The sequence below is a fragment of the Globicephala melas genome, chromosome 17 (genome assembly GCF_963455315.2).
Source record: "Globicephala melas chromosome 17, mGloMel1.2, whole genome shotgun sequence".
In the NCBI taxonomy this organism is placed as follows: Eukaryota; Metazoa; Chordata; class Mammalia; order Artiodactyla; family Delphinidae; genus Globicephala; species Globicephala melas.
Window position 1 is genome coordinate 41,638,007 of NC_083330.1, and position 15,833 is coordinate 41,653,839.

The following is a 15,833-nucleotide window of genomic DNA, read 5'->3' on the forward strand; positions in this document are numbered from 1 at the left end:
CGCCTGGGCTTGGGGACGGACCGCGCAGAGCGAGGTGGCAGCAGGCAGGGCGTGCGGCCAGGGTGCCCAGCTCCCGGGGCTGCCTGCAGGGTGGGGCGGTCCTCGCGGCCTATCCCTCTCCGCTCCTGCCCCATCCCCAAACAGTACACCCCTCCTCCCGCCGGCCCTCTCCCCACCCTCCGCGGCGCCGCCTCCCCCGCCGCCTGCCGGCGCTGGCCCAGAGCCGCCCAGGCAGCCAGCGAGCGAGCGGAGCGCTCTGGGATGGGACTCGGAGGAAGCGGCGAAAGAGGAGACAGCGGCAGCACCTCGGGCTTCTTCCTCGGCTCCCACGAGCGATTCCCGAGGAGAGCCGTGGCTCTCGGAGCGGCGAGGAGGCCAGCGACGAAGACCCGGGAGTCTGCGCCCCTGTCTCGCTTCCCAGGCGCCGGCGGTGGCTGCAGGTGAGCGGGGCGCGCTCTCCCCGGGGCCCTGCCTGGCCCCGCAGCCCCGAGGCGCAGACAGACAGACGGACAGACAGAGCTTGGGCACCCACGCACGCGGGCGCGCCCAAAGGCCCGCGCCCCGGCCCGTGCGGCCCCTCCCGTCGGACGCCCCCTCCCGCCCTGGGCCCCTGGCTCCCGACCCCTCGGGGTAGAGGGGGAGAGGGAGGGCGGCGCTGCGGGACCCCCCGGCCGGGGCCAGTTGGGCCGCCCTGGCCGGGCGAGCTCCGCGAGCTCCCTGAGCCCGGCGCAGCGCGTGGCAGCCACCCCGCAGCGCCCCGTGGGGGCGCTGTGCCCCGCCGCGGGGCCGCCCAGACCTGGCCTCCACCGACCCCAGGAAAGGGAGACTTGTTGAGCGGGGATGCGGCGTGATTGCTGTCCAGCTGGCCAGCGGATCGATTCCGACTCCCCGCCTCTGTCGGCTGTTATTTTAATGCCCGTGTCATCTGCATTTGGTTCTTGGTTCTCTAGGACAGCTAAAGCTCCAGCTTCCCTACATTGCGGGGAAAGGAAGGAAAGGGGAGGGCGTTTTGTGGTAGTTGCTAGAAACCCCGAGGGCAGTTTGGAGAGAGGACAGAAAAATGGGGACCCTCTCTCGTTAACGTCTCCTGGACTGGACGCACAGGAAGGTGCACAGGAAGGTAGCTCCTCGGGAACACATACTCCCGCCCGGAACAAACCCAGTTGACCAAGTCCCAAATCGTCATAAATGGGCTGCATCTGCACCAAGTGCATTTAATTGGTTTCCCGCTGCGGGGGTGGGGGAGGGGTATGGTCAAGACCAGAGACTCTGGGGTTCGCTTGCTTAGGTTCAGACCCCGGCTGTGAGTGAAGCTTACAGGTTGGCAACTTCGGGGTTACCCAACTGCTCTATGCCTCACTTTCTTCATCTGTCCAATGGGGTTGATAATACCTACAGGGTTGTGAGGATTGAATTCAAGTCGTTAGAACAGTTCCAGGCATTTTAAGATTGGTGATTAGTTCCATCACCTGTCTCTCCAGAAAAGCAAGGCGTTCCTACAAGCAGTCACTTCCTCTCCAAATCAGGAAGGTGGGCCCTCTGTGGGTACGTGAGGGTGGCAGGTGATCTACATGTATTTAACTGGAGTTTTCCATTCAGGAGTGCATCCTACACGGTTCTCCCTGCCTGTTTCTCCCAGCCTCAGAAAACCATATTGCTGTTCCAAGATGGGTTTATGGTCTGGAAAGTTTCCTCTCAGCCCCTGAAGCTTGGTCCCTTAGAACCCCCTGTTGAGAATAGAGGTAGATATCTGTTGGGTCTTCACCTTCTGTTTTCCTATCTGCCCAAACTTTTAGTCCTGCCAGTAGAATTCAGTCAGACCTCTGTGTTGCCAGGCTTCTCTTTCCTACAAATTCCGGGCTCAGGAGTCCAGGCCCTGGCAAGCTGGAGGCACTGAGGCCTGAGCTCACTGGCTGGAGGTGCCGTACCAGAGTCCACTTCTCAGACACCCTCAGATGGCTGTCATGCTCTAAGCTCTTACCGGCATCACCATATATCTCTGTTTAGCAAGAGGCAGTTGAAATGAGGCCCAAGATTTAAAGCAAAGGAAATAGAAGATTGCTCCTTGAAAGGTAGATGAGGAATAAGAGGATCACTGAAGGTTCTGCAGAGAAATCCCACAGTTTTCCTAGAATCAGCTCTGCCTGGGGCGAAGAGGGAGTGCCAGTGTAAACGCTGGCCTGCAGGGTGTTGGGTGTGAGGCTGGGTGGGAGGTGAGAAGGGACATGCTGGGACTCAGGGGTGAGCAGCTGCGTTTAAGGCCAGCCAAGTGAGCCAGAGCCTCGAATGCTATCCCTGGGACGGGACTGGCTCCCCTCTGGTTTTTAGCATGTGTGTTTAAGAGAGCCCTTTCCTGGGACTCCCTGTCTTTAGGGAGGCTCAGGAGGGCACCCCTGTGTAATGTACATGTGGGGATAAGTCAGGAGGGTCAGAGGAAGAGGGAGGCCGAAGTGCCAAGGAGAGAGTGGAGGCTGTCATTGCTGCTGCTAATAAACAGTGCCAGGGAGGCCCTTCCAAGGGACCAGTTGCCACTTGGAGCTCTAGCCGTGAGGTCGTCTTTGAACCCTGCCAGGTGGCTCGTTAGACAGCCACCACTGCCTTACCTGGTAGGACCCTGAAAGGGACTCAGAGAGAAAGGCAGGGCTGGGCTCTATCCCAGAGGCCTCGGCTGTTATCAGTAATTGGTGGTAATGATGCTGACAGTGATGAGAGGTTGTGGGAGTACGACCCTGATCTTGGCACCTGAGGGACCTGGGTTCCAGTCTCAGCCCTGCCACTCATTACCTGCAAGGATTTTGGAACGTTACTTAGACTCCCTGCCTCAGTTTTCTCATCTGTAAATGGAAATAGAATTGTTGGGAGAATTAAATTAGTTAACACACATGAAGTGCTTAGTATAATGCCTAGCTCAGAGTAAGTGCTCAATATTTATTACCTATACTTATTATTATCTGAGCCTCAGTTATATCATCCATCAAATGGGGATGATACGATCTATGTCATAGTGTTGTTATAAGGGTTAAATGAGATAATTAATGTGAATTAATCTGCCAGTGCTTGGAGTGAGTTGATTGAAAATAAGATTTTTACCGAACTGTCTGTATGTAAAGTCAGTGGCTGAGCAGGTGGGCTAGCTAACATCTTTCCAAAGTTCTTTTTAGAGTATTTATTGTCAGGGAAAACTTTACTGTTGGAGACCGTGGCTCCATCCCCATTGGAATACCCCACTGCTATTTTAGGTTATTGTACTAGTTTCTTATTGCTGCTGTAACAAATGACTGCAAACTTAGTGCTTAAAGCAACACAAACTTATTGTCCCTCAGTTCTGGAGGTCAGAAGTCTGAAATAGGTCTCACCGGGCTAACATCAAGGTGTCGACAAGCTATGTTCCTTCTGGAGGCTCTAGGGGGAAAGCTGTTCCCTCGCCTTTTCTGGCTTCTGAAAGGTGCCTATGTTTCTTGTCTCCTGGTATTTTCCATCTTCAAAGCATAGCAGCTTCCAGTTCTTCTCTCCCTTCCCCCTTCTCCCCCCTTCCTCTCTCTTTTATAAAGACCCTTGTGATTACGTTGGGCCCACTTGAATGATCCAGGCTAATTTCTCCTTCTCAATATCCTTAGCTTAATCACATCTGCAAAGTCCCTTTTTCCACAAAGGTAACATATTCACAGATTCCGGGATGATTATGTCATAGACATCTTTGGGGGCATTATGCTGCCTAATAAACAGTTATTATTAGAGAAAATGATGTAAAGCAAAGGATTTTTTTTAAAGATTTATTTATTATTTATTTCTTTATTTTTGGCTGCGTCGGGTCTTAGTTGCGGCACGTGGGATCTTCGTTGAGGCATGCGGGATCTTTCCTTGTGGGTGCAGGCTTCTCTCTAGTTGTGGCATGTGGGTTTTCTCTCTCTAGTGGTGGCACGCAGGCTCCACGGTGCGTGGGCTCTGTAGTTGAGGCAAGTGGGCTCTGTAGTTGTGGCATGTGAGCTCAGTAGTTGTGGCACGCGGGCTTAGTTGCCCCGCGGCATGTGGGATCTTAGTTCCCTGACCAGGGATCGAACCTGCGTCCTCTTGCATTGGAAGGCGGATTCTTTACCACTGGACCACCAGGGAAATCCCAATCAAAGGATTTTATCTCACTTCTGTTGAGGGCTTATCCTTGCACCTTCCCAGTTAGGTGAGTTTGTTTTCACTTGTCTTAAAGATGAGAAGCTCAAGACCACAGAGGTCAAGGCTATAGGTCAAATCTTTTGTGAGCCCTGCGTTGCTTCAAACTCAGTTCTGAAGTTGCTACTTTCACAATTTCTCCCTTTCTTTGACAAACCCTCAGCTTTTAACACTAGCCCCTCAGAATGGTCTCCTTTTCCCCATCAACAGTGTTTGCTGATTTTTTCTAGCTCCTTCTCCTTCTCCATTTCCATTGAAATACAAAGAATGCCCCCATCCCCAAGATCTCCTCTAATAAAATTACCACCTCTCTGAAATTTCCAGACAGTGTGTGTATTAGTTTCCCACTGCTGCTGTAATAAGTTACCACAAACTTAGTGACATAAAACAAGTTTATTGGAAGCAACCTATACATCTATCCACAGAGGAATGGATAAAGAAGATGTGGTATATATGTACAATGGAATATTACCTAGCTATAAAAAAGAATGACATAATGCCATTTTCAGCATCATGGATAGACCTAGACATTATCATATTAAGTCAGACAGAGAAAGACAAATATCGTATAATATCACTTACATGTGGAATCTCAAAAAATGATACAAATGAACTGATTTACAAAACAGAAATAGACTCACAGACAGAAAATAAACTTATGGTTGCCAAAGGGGATAGTGGGTGAGGGGGGAGAGATAAATTAGGAGTTTGGGGTTAACATATACACACTACTAAATATAAAATAGGTAGACAACAAGGACCTACTGTGTAGCACAGGGAACTATACTCGATATTTCATAATAACCTATAATGGAAAAGAATCTGAAAGAAAGTATATATATTATATATAATATATATATGTATAACTGAATCACTTTGCTATGCACTTGAAACTAACACAACATTGTAAACTATACTTCAGTTTTTAAAAAGTTTATTATCTTATGTTTCTGGAAGTCAAAAGTCTGAAATGGTTCTTACTGGGTGAATTGTTCCTTCTGGAGGCTTTAGGGGAGAATCCATTTCCTTGTCTTTTTCAGCTTCTAGAATCTTCCCTCATTGCTTGGCTTGTCGCCTCCTTCCATCTTCAAAGCCAGCAATGTCAGGCTGAGTCCTTCTCATGCTGCCTCACTCTTCTGTTTTTAAGGACCCTGGTGATTGCGTTGGGCTCACCTGGGTAATTCAGGATGCTCTCACTATTTTTTGCTATTTTTTAATTGAAGTATAGTTGATGTAGGGTATCTCCCTATTTTTTTTTTTTTTTTTTTTTTGCGTTACTTGGGCCTCTCACTGTTGCGGCCTCTCCCGTTGCGGAGCACAGGCTCCGGACGCGCAGGCTCAGCGGCCATGGCTCACGTGCCCAGCCGCTCTGCGGCATGTGGGATCTTCCCAGACCGGGGCACGAACCCGTGTCCCCTGCATTGGCAGGCGGACTCTCAACCACTGCGCCACCAGGGAAGCCCATCTCCCTATTTTTAAAGTCAGCTGATTAGCAACTGTAATTCCCCTTTGCTGTGTAACGTAACATATCCACAGATTCTGGGGATTAGGACATGGACATCTTTGGAGGGACATTATTTTGCCCACCCCAGGGCTTGAGAAGGAGTTCCAGGTCAGGACCAGCTGTGCACCCTCATTCTTATTAACACCTCTTCCAGAATGTGCACAATAGCCCTCTCAAGAGAGAACACCCATTAGCCTCTCTCTAAAATCTCTGCTGCAGCTCACATCTCTCCCTGAATCCCTTTGTCCATGGCATGATCAGAGAGCAAGGGTGGCAGGAGTAGTACTGCACACTTCACTTGTTAAGTAAAATTTTAATCAAAAGAACATATAAAAAGATGCACAAACCATAAGGGAACAGTACAATGGCTCTTTTGCAAAATGAACACTCTTATGTGACCATCTCCCAGATCGGCACCCCAGAAGCCCCACTTTGTGCCCACAATTACCCAATTAATTATCACCTCCCCCTGAAGGTAACTGCTCTTCTAACTTCGTTTGCCTGTTTTTTAAGTCAACTTTTTACTGAAGCATACATATAGAAAGGTGCGCAAATCTGGCGTGTAGCTGGATTATTTTTCATGAACCTGCAGTCAGCATACTGAGTAATCAGCAGAACATTCCCAGTACCCCACAATCCCCCCCTCACGCCTCCTTCTGTGCACCGACACCTCAAGTGTCACCACTATCCCGATTCCTAAGATTGTAGATTCATTTTGTCCATTTTTGAATTTAATTTTGTTCAATATTATGTTTGTAAGTTTATGATGATATTGCGCCAAGCGGTAATTCACTCATTTCTATGGTTGTATAATAGCCCAATATATGCCTCCACCACAGTGTATCTGTTCTCTTGTTAAGGTTGTTTCCATTCACAGTTCAATTTGAAAGGGAGTGATTCCCTCCCTGTATCTCCGTTGTCCTAAACTCAATCCAACCAGCGGTGAGTAAGAGACGTTGTATGGAGCTAACGGGCTGGAATGGAGGGTTAATGTGTGTGTGTGTGTGTGTGTGTGTTGGTGGAATGGATGGGGGTGTTTCTGAGGTTAGCATTGTTAAGACAGGGCCAGATTATGGGACTTTGAGTGCTAAGCTAAGGAATCTGGATTTTTTTTTTTTTTTTTTTTTTGCGGTACGCGGGCCTCTCGCTGTTGCGGCCTCTCCCGTTGCGGAGCACAGGCTCCGGACGTGCAGGCTCAGCGGCCATGGCTCACGGGCCCAGCCGCTCCGCGGCATGTGGGCCCTTCCCGGACTGCGGCACGAACCCGTGTTCCCTGCATCGGCAGGCGGACTCTCAACCACTGCGCCACCAGGGAAGCCCAGGAATCTGGATTTTATCGGCTTGGTATGTAGAAGTCACTGATAGTTTTTGAGCAGGCGCATGATAAGCATGATATTATGTTGGGAAGATTGAATTCAGCTAGTGCCAGATGGCGTCAATAGGAGAGACTTAGAAACAGTCAGTTAATTAGGATTATGATCAACTCCAAGTTATACAAAAAACAGAAATGACAGTGACCTGAAGAAGGAAGTTTATTTCTGTCTAGAAGCCTGGAGGCAGCGTGTCCAAAGTGAGCATGGGGTCGGGGACCCACAGTTTTGTGCCCTGTCACTTTTACCATGCAGCATGACTTCCATTTTCATGGTGCCTCGTGGTTCAAAATGACTGGTGGGTTTCCAGCCAGGATGTGCTCATTCCAGCCAGCAGGAAGGAAAAAGCAAGGCGGTCATTCCCCCACCCCTCCTTTAAGGACACTTCTCTGAAGTTGTACTCGCCGCATCCACTTCCATCCCCCCAACCCCCATGCAGTCACCTGATACGGAAGAAGGGAAGACTGGGCATCTTGGTCTTTTTCCAGCCCCATTATGTGTCCAGTTAAAAAGTGAGGGTTCTATTACTGAAGAAGGAGGGGAGGATATTGGGGGGCAACAGCAGTGTCTGCCAGGACCTTTGTAGTCTCTCCGGTATGAATAAGGGGCAAGCCTAGGGCTGTGACCTTGGTATGGATGGAAAAGGGAGAAGGCATGCGAGACCTCACGTGGTAGAACATGGTGCTTGATTGAATGGAAGGGAGGAAAGATAAGGTAGGAATGACCATATATTCCAAAATATGAAGTGAGGGTTTTTTTTTTCCTCAGAAAATGATTCCTTGGAAAAGAGGAAATTGCTGTATATGTGAGTCCTTGCAAAGTCTCTCAGAGTATGTGGAACTCTTTGAAATATGTTGAACAAAGTACTATTGGGGGAAGACACGTTAGCTTGAAATGTCCTCAATCAAACTGAGGACAAATATGTCAGTTTGAATATGTTGTCAAATATGTTGAACAAAGTACTACTGGGGGAAGACACGTTAGCTTGAAATGTCCTTAATCAGTGTGCTAATTTTGAATACATGTAGAAGTCAATGACCAAAACAGTAAAAGAAAAATCAGCTCAAATTTAGTCATTATTCCTCTGGGCACAGTTTCACAATTGCAAGGGCTGGATGACACTGGATACGATACTGTAAGAGCAGCACAGTGAATGAGTAAGTTGCAGAGATGGTGAATTTATGCCTCCAGGACATATTAAAAAACCCAACAACTGTCTTCATGTTACATAAGTGGGAACTGGTGGTCTGAGATAAAATTTCCAGTGACAGCATCATGTATAGATTCAGAAAGTGCTGTCTCTCAGACAACCTAGAAGTAAAGATGTCAGAAAACAAAAAAATCTTTAGCGTTGATGAAATACTGATGTTAGAGAGGCAAGCATTTGAAAACTGTTTTATGACATGAGAGAAAACACTGTTTTCTGAAACATTTTTAATGAATAAAGCATTATTTCTAAGTGAATATATATTTTGTAATTTCAGATGTTTTGAATATGCATGTATGAGTAAATGGATACTTTAATTATTATAACTAGATATTTGATATTTCATCTATATCATTTAAAAATTATGTATTCAGGGCCAAGGAATCTGGGGCAGAGGCTCCTTCCATCATAGGAGAGAGCCATTGGGGTTGCCTGCGTTAAGGCAAACAGAGTATGTAGACGAAGACCTGGGCTCGGCCTTGGCAGTTGTCAGGTGCAGAACTAGGGCCAGTTTGATTCAACATTTATTGATCTTTTGTTGATCAATAAATGTGTTTATTCAACACTTACCTATTTTCTAAAACTTTAGTTATGAAATTCAGCATCTAGCACATGGGTGTGGTTTCAAGGAACAGTTCAGAGTCTAGGCAGGGAGACAGATATGGAAACAAGAAAAAGAAACACAGTGCTAGGGAATTCCCTGGTAGTCCAGTGGCTAGGACTCCGTGCTTTCACTGCGGTGGCGTGGGTTCGATCCCTGGTCAGGGAACTAAAATCCCACAAGCTGCACAGCGCGGCCAAAAAACAAAAACAAACAAACAAAAACCCAGGGCTAGAGCAGACAACAAACCCGTTGTCAGGGGTGCGTAGAAAAGTCAATCCTTGCTGGGAAAATCGGAGAACATTTTAGGGGGTGGGTGACATGTGACTTGAGCCTTTAGGAATGAATGCGTTTTTGAATAATACAGAAGGTAGACCAGGCCAAGGGACCAGCGTGGATGAAGGCACCCAGCTAGGACAAGAATCTGAATTCTTTCAGCACTGGTAGAGGGGCTGGGGTGCACGTGGGACTGCCATGGTTGTAGGGCGGGCAGTGGTCTGTCGTGGAGGGCCTTGAACATGAATGTTACCTAGTAAGGCCTTAGGTGGGTTCTGAGCACGGAAGGGGCAGGACCCAAGGCAGGAAGAGCAGTTCCAAAGCTTCTGGAGAAGTCTGGGTGAGAAATAGAGAGACTGGAGCATTGCTGCAGTGGCGGGAACCGTCAGGAGGGCTGGAGCAGGGGCGGGAAAGCCAGGGCTTGTCCACCCATGAATGTGATGGTGACGCAAGGGACACATGGAAGCTGAGGCCGAGGTTTCCAGTCCGGGTACCGGAGCAGATGGAGTTACCTTGACCATGAAAGGACTTGAGTCTGTACCTGGAAAGGCTGGGCTGGCAAGCAGGCCTTGACCACTGGGTGAAAGTCACAGAAAGCCAATGTCAGGTCAACATCTAAATGTCAACATCTAAATGGAGGTTGGGCTCCATTTGCCGGCCCTGTGGGTGCTGGGGATTCTGGTCTGAGGTGGGAGACAGGAAGGAGGGCCTCTGGGGCTGCTGCGGCCCCAGCCCTGTGTGACTGGTTCTCATTGAACACAGAGTAGTTAGTATGCACACTTGGTGTGCCAATGGAGTGGCCTTTGAGGGACAAAACTCTTAAATATGATGTCTAAGAACTTTCAGAATTGGAGAGGGGACTCAAAATCTCTTTTTTAGCAAGTAGGCTGGCTGCCTGAGAGGTGGCGGGGGTAGACTCTTGGCTTTGTCACTTAACTAGCCCTGAGACCTTGGAGAGTGTCTTTCTATCTGTGGCCGCCGGTGTTCCTCCCATGAAATTGGGACCTCGTCCACCTCACAGAATGACTGTAGGGCCAAATGAGATAACAATATACAAGCGCCCAGCTCACTGCCTGGCCCATAGTAGGCACTTAGAAAATATTAGTGCTTTAGCTCCTTTGTCTTCTTGTGCAGGGGCAGGAAGAGGGTGTCATGCCCATCTTCCTCAGGGGAGCAGCGTTGTCCTGTCCTGGGCCCCTCTCCTGGGCCTGTGGTCTGGTTTAGGCTGAGGAACGCTGCTTCCAGACCACGCCTCTCATTTCATGGCTGACTCGTTAAAGCCCAGAGAGTTAAATCACCTAACCGAGGTCGCAGCGTGTTGTGACAGAGCCAGGCCTCTCCTCTCAAGGCCCACGGCACGTAGTGCTGGCTCTGATGGGATGCTACGCCATCTGTCGATTTACTTGAAACAGCGATGCTTAGAACAATTTCCTTCTCTCTCTCTCTGCCCCACCCTCTTGGTGAAGCTAAATGAAAAGACTCATTGTCTCATGGAGAGGAGAAAAATCGCTAGAACAAAAGTCAAAGCTGTTTAATTGTTTTAAAAAATATTCTTTCCATGCCCCCAAATGCTTCATGGAATCTGTTCTGATTGAATTAACCTCTATTTCTCAGCACAACAATGCTTCTCATATGCCCATATGTGAAAGGAACTGTTTCTCAAACATCATTTTGTTTTCCAGTTGGAACTGGATCTGGCTCCTGTTCTTCAAATGCTAGCAGCTGTAAATGCCTCCCTGAGAAACAGTGATTAATGTGGGCTACGTGTACTGACTTATTTTTTCTTGTTTCACTGCCATTGCGTTTTTTTTAAAAAAGCCTGTCTTGTCTGATATGAATATTGCCATGCTGGTTTTATGTTGACTTGTATACAGTATCCTTTTCCCCATTCTTTTAGTTTCTATTAAACAGCTTTTTAGAAGTCCAACTTAAAACAATCAAATTCATCACTTTGAAGTGTATAATTTGATGGGTTCTGACAAATGTATAGAGCCATGTAACCTCCACCATAATCATGATGTGAACATTTCTGCCACCCCTGAAATTTCCCTCCTGCCCCTTGGTAGCTGACCCTCTTTTCCCATCCCACCCCCTGGAACCATTGATCTTTCTGTCACAGAGTTTTGCCCTTTGTTGAATGTCATATAAATAGAATTGTTCAGTATGTATTCTTTTTGTGTCTGGCAGCTTTCACTCAGCCTAATTATTTTGAGATTCACCCATTACATCATTCCTTTAACTGCTGAGTAGTAGTCCATTGTATGGATGTACCACAATTTATTTATCTGTCCGTTAATATATGGACATTTGCATTGTTCCCAGTTTTCAGCTTTTACAAAGAAAGCTTCTATGAGCATCTGAGTATAAGGCTTTGTGTGGGTGTGTTTTTATATCTTCTGGGTAAATATCTAGGTTGCTGGTTTGCCCAGTTTGCCCAGGACTGAGTTTTCTGGGATGAAGAACTTTCAGTGCAAAAACACAGGCAATTCTAGGCAAACCAGACCAGTTGGTCACCCTGTGCTGTCTCATTTGGGAAGTGTATGTTTAACTGAATGAGAAACTGCTAAATTGTTTCCCTAAGTGGCTACACCATTTTGCATTCTTACCAGCAATGTATTAGGATTCCAGTTTTCCACATCTTCGCCAACACTTGGTTATATCAGTCTTTTTAATTTTTGTTATTCTAGTGGATTTGTCATGGAATGTCATTGTGATTTTTTTTGTGTGTGTGTGTGGTACGCTGGCCTCTCACTGTTGTGGCCTCTCCCGTTGCGGAGCACAGGCTCTGGACGCGCAGGCTCAGCGGCCATGGCTCATGGGCCCTGCCGCTCCACGGCATGTGGGATCTTCCCGGACTGGGGCACGAACCCGTGTCCCCTGCATCGGCAGGCGGACTCTCAACCACTGCGCCACCAGGGAAGCCCCATTGTGATTTTTAATTTGCATTTTTCTAATGACTAAGAATGTTGAACATCTTCGCATACGTTTATTTGTTATCTGAATGTCTTCTTTGGCAATATGAGTGTTCAAATATTTTGCACATTTTCAAGTAGGTTGTTTGTCTTTGTGTTGAGTTATAAGAGCTTATGTCTGGAGATAAATGATATATCAGATAATGTTTTGTAAATCTTTTCTACCAGACTGTGACTTGCTGTGCCATTGCATTTTGAAAAAAGAACATTTGGGCTTCCCTGGTGGCGCAGTGATTGAGAGTCCGCCTGCCGATGCAGGGGACACGGGTTCGTGCCCCAGTCTGGGAAGATCCCACATGCCGTGGAGCGGCAGGGCCCGTGAGCCATGGCCACTGAGGCTGCGCAATGGGAGAGGCCACAACAGTGAGAGGCCCGCATACCGCAAACATAAAAAAAATTAAAAAAAGAAAAAAAAAAGAAAAAAAAAGAACATTTAAGAAAAATATTTTATTGACGTACAGTTGATTTACAATGTTGTGTTAATTTATACTGTACACAAAGTGATTCAGTTATACCTATACATACATTCTTTTTCATATTCTTTTCCATTATGGTTTATCACAGGATTTTGTATATAGTTCCCGTGCTATGGTAGGACCTTGTTGTTTATTCATTCTATATAGAATAGTTTACATCTGCTAATTCCAAACTCCCAATCCATCCCTCCTCTCCCTCGGTAACCACAAGTCTATTCTCTATGTCTGTGAGTCTGTTTCTGTTTTGTAGATAAGTTCATTTGTGTCATATCTTAAATTCCACATGTAAGTGGTATCATATGGTATTTGTCTTTCTCTTTCTGACTTACTTCACTTAGTATGATAATCTCTAGGTCCATCCATGTTGCTGCAAGTGGCATTATTTCATTCTGAAAAAGAGAGTTTTAAATACTTTTAGATACTAACATGTATTTTCAGATTATGGATTTGTGTGTCATTGTTTTAGTAGAGTAGTCATAAGTAAGCATCAAAGTTAATATAAGGTACATTAAATGGCTCAGTATGACAAAAATTAGCAGTGTGTACTTTATATTAATTGGTTTGCTTGCATAATGATGATAATAATAATAAGTAACTATTGCTTCTTGAGCACTTACTATGTGCCAGGCAGTGTTCTATGTGCTTTACATATATATGAGCTGATATAATTCATGCAACGTTCAGGTTTCTTCATTATCCCCAGTTTAAAGATGAGGAAACTGAGGCAGAGAGAGGGAAAGTAACCTTCTCAGGGTTAGACAGCTAGAAGTGTTTATTTCTGTTTATTTTTTAACTCCCTATCCCTCATCTATCTTCAGGGCCTTTTAGTTGGCCATGGTAACTTGAAAATGCAAACACTTCTTGAAATCCACAGTAAACCCAAGCCACATGAAGTGGTATTTGTTTTTTGAAAATGATAATTATCCACCACATCGTGCTCTGAATGTTTGGATTTAATTGCAGATGTGTCAGGATGGACGTGCGCCTTCAGAGCATGTTGTATACATTTTAAAAGAAATAAACGCGGACTTTGTATTTGCTCAGATGGGAGGAAGGAGAACATCATTAAGATAATAAATCACATATAAATGACATAACACACTTAGAATGTCACATAAAACGTGATAAATACCAAGGGAACTTGACAGTAAACAGTAGGTTTAAGATCAGAGAAAGAGGCAAAACCTTTTTTTTCCTTTTCTAGAAAGGAATCTCACAGATTAAGCTATGAATAGGGAACAGTCCAATTAGTAAAGAGTTAATTTGTTCATAAGGGGTGGGCAGTAGTTATCTGTAATGAACTAGCAATGCTCTGGAGCTTCACCCCTTTATCAGCTGCATACCCTTGGGCAAATTATTGAACTTCTCTAGTTATTGTAAGAATTAAATGACTTAATAAATTTAAAGCACTTGGCCCAGTGCCTGGCACATAGTAAGTGCTGAATAAACATCTGCTATTTTTAATAGAATTTTAATGCATAGTGAAAAGTGAGCTAGCTCAACACAGCAAGTGTGAAAAACTGTGGACTTTGAAGGTCGACAGACCTGGGTTCATCTACAGGTCAATTCCTGAAAGCAGTTTGCTGAGCAAACAGTTCACTGAATTATTATTTACTTTTTCATGTTTTAGGAAGTGGTCCCTGCCCCTGCCCTGCCCTGTTTCCACCTCTGGTGGTGAAACAGCTATGGCCTTTCATGAATTGCCTTACGGGGACTTGACTTGCAGCTAATCAAGTTTTCTCTCATCGGTGAATTGGCAAATTAGCCTCTTACCCTGGGTTTGAATCCTAACTTTGCTACTTACTTTAGCTGGGTGACCTAGGTCAAGTTACTAAACTTCTCTGGGCCTCAGTTTCCCCATCTCTAAAAAGCAGAAATAGGGCTTCCCTGGTGGCGCAGTGGTTGAGAGTCCACCTGCCGATGCAGGGGACACGGGTTCATGCCCCGGTCCGGGAAGATCCCACATGCGGCGGAGCGGCTGGGCCCGTGAGCCATGGCTGCTGAGCCTGCACGTCCGGAGCCTGTGCTCCGCAACGGGAGAGGCCGCAACAGTGAGAGGCCCGCGTACCGCAAAAAAATAAATAAAATAAATAAAATAAAAAGCAGAAATAATAATTCTGATTTATGCGAGATACGTCTGAAGATTGAATGAAATCAACTGGGTGAAATTCCCAAGCACAGGATGAGGATTTAGTAAAGACTTTACAGCAGATGATCTTCCTTAAATGTTGTTCCTCCTTAAATATTCCCTCCTCCTCACTAATCTGTATAAATTAATAAATTGCTATGACACCCACTATAATGATAGAAACTAGAAGAAAAATACGTTTAAACCTAGTCCCAGGATATTGCCTTCTCCACGAGGGTTTGCCAGGCAGAATAGGCAACATCATTCACCATGTGGAAAGTACCTTTCTCATCCCATGTGAAGCACTGAGATTGGCCATCCTAGGAAACCCTGGATCTGACCATGTCGCTTCCCTGCTCAGAATCTTTCCTCCAGAGCCTTCACACCAGCTACTCTCCAGGACCAGTACAGAAAACGGGTAAAGTCTGGTCAAGAGTGTGCTTCTCTGGTTGAAACTCCCTCACCCCTGTGGATATCTGAAGCTCAACTCAAGAGTCAAAATTCTTTCTGCATCCGAGAGCTTTGTGGTCAACGTTGCGTTTGATCCTATTCTTCTCTGGTCCCCTAACGCTGTTGCTTGTTTCCTTGTCCTCGCCTCCCCATGTGTGCCAGACACTACCCTGAATGCTTTCGTTATGTGGATTAAGTCACCCAATTAACCATATTCCCACATGGCATGAGGAGGTTAAGCAGATTGCCCAAGGTCACACACAGTTAGCAAGTGTCAGAGCCAGGACACTTCAAAGCCAGGCGGTCTGGTGCCAGGGTCCAAGCCCTTAAAAACACTGCACCACGTTCCCTCTTTTTTTTTTTAAATTTTTTTTATTTTTTTATTTTTTATTTATTTATTTATTTATTTTTTTTTTTTTTTACGTTCCCTCTTAATAGATGTGTGTGGAAGGCAGGGAGGCTAGGAGGCTAAGTCATGCTATCTTATGCAACTGTATATGTATTCCTTGGGAAACATATATGTTAATTTGTACCATCCACTATTATTAGACTAAGAAAATATTGTTACTTGGAATCCTCAGATGTAGTTTTTCCTTTTTCAAATCCAAGATATAGAATGTGACTATGAATAATTGATAATGAACTTGATTGAAAAGAAACTTCAGGGTAGAGTTTTTTCCCC

General features: G+C 45.9%; 1 protein-coding gene across 2 annotated transcripts in view; it reads left to right on the forward strand.

Annotated features, from left to right (window-relative positions):
• Positions 1–112: 112 nt before the first annotated feature.
• Positions 113–15,833, forward strand: part of MATN2 (matrilin 2) — a 156,022-nt gene continuing 140,301 nt past the window's right edge. Inside the window, exon 1 of one of the 2 annotated variants that reach the window (XM_030862965.3) lies at positions 113–440. The gene's annotated coding sequence lies outside the window, so the exon portion shown is untranslated. The remainder of the gene's footprint in view (positions 441–15,833) is intronic. The other variant, XM_030862966.3, reaches the window with a different exon arrangement.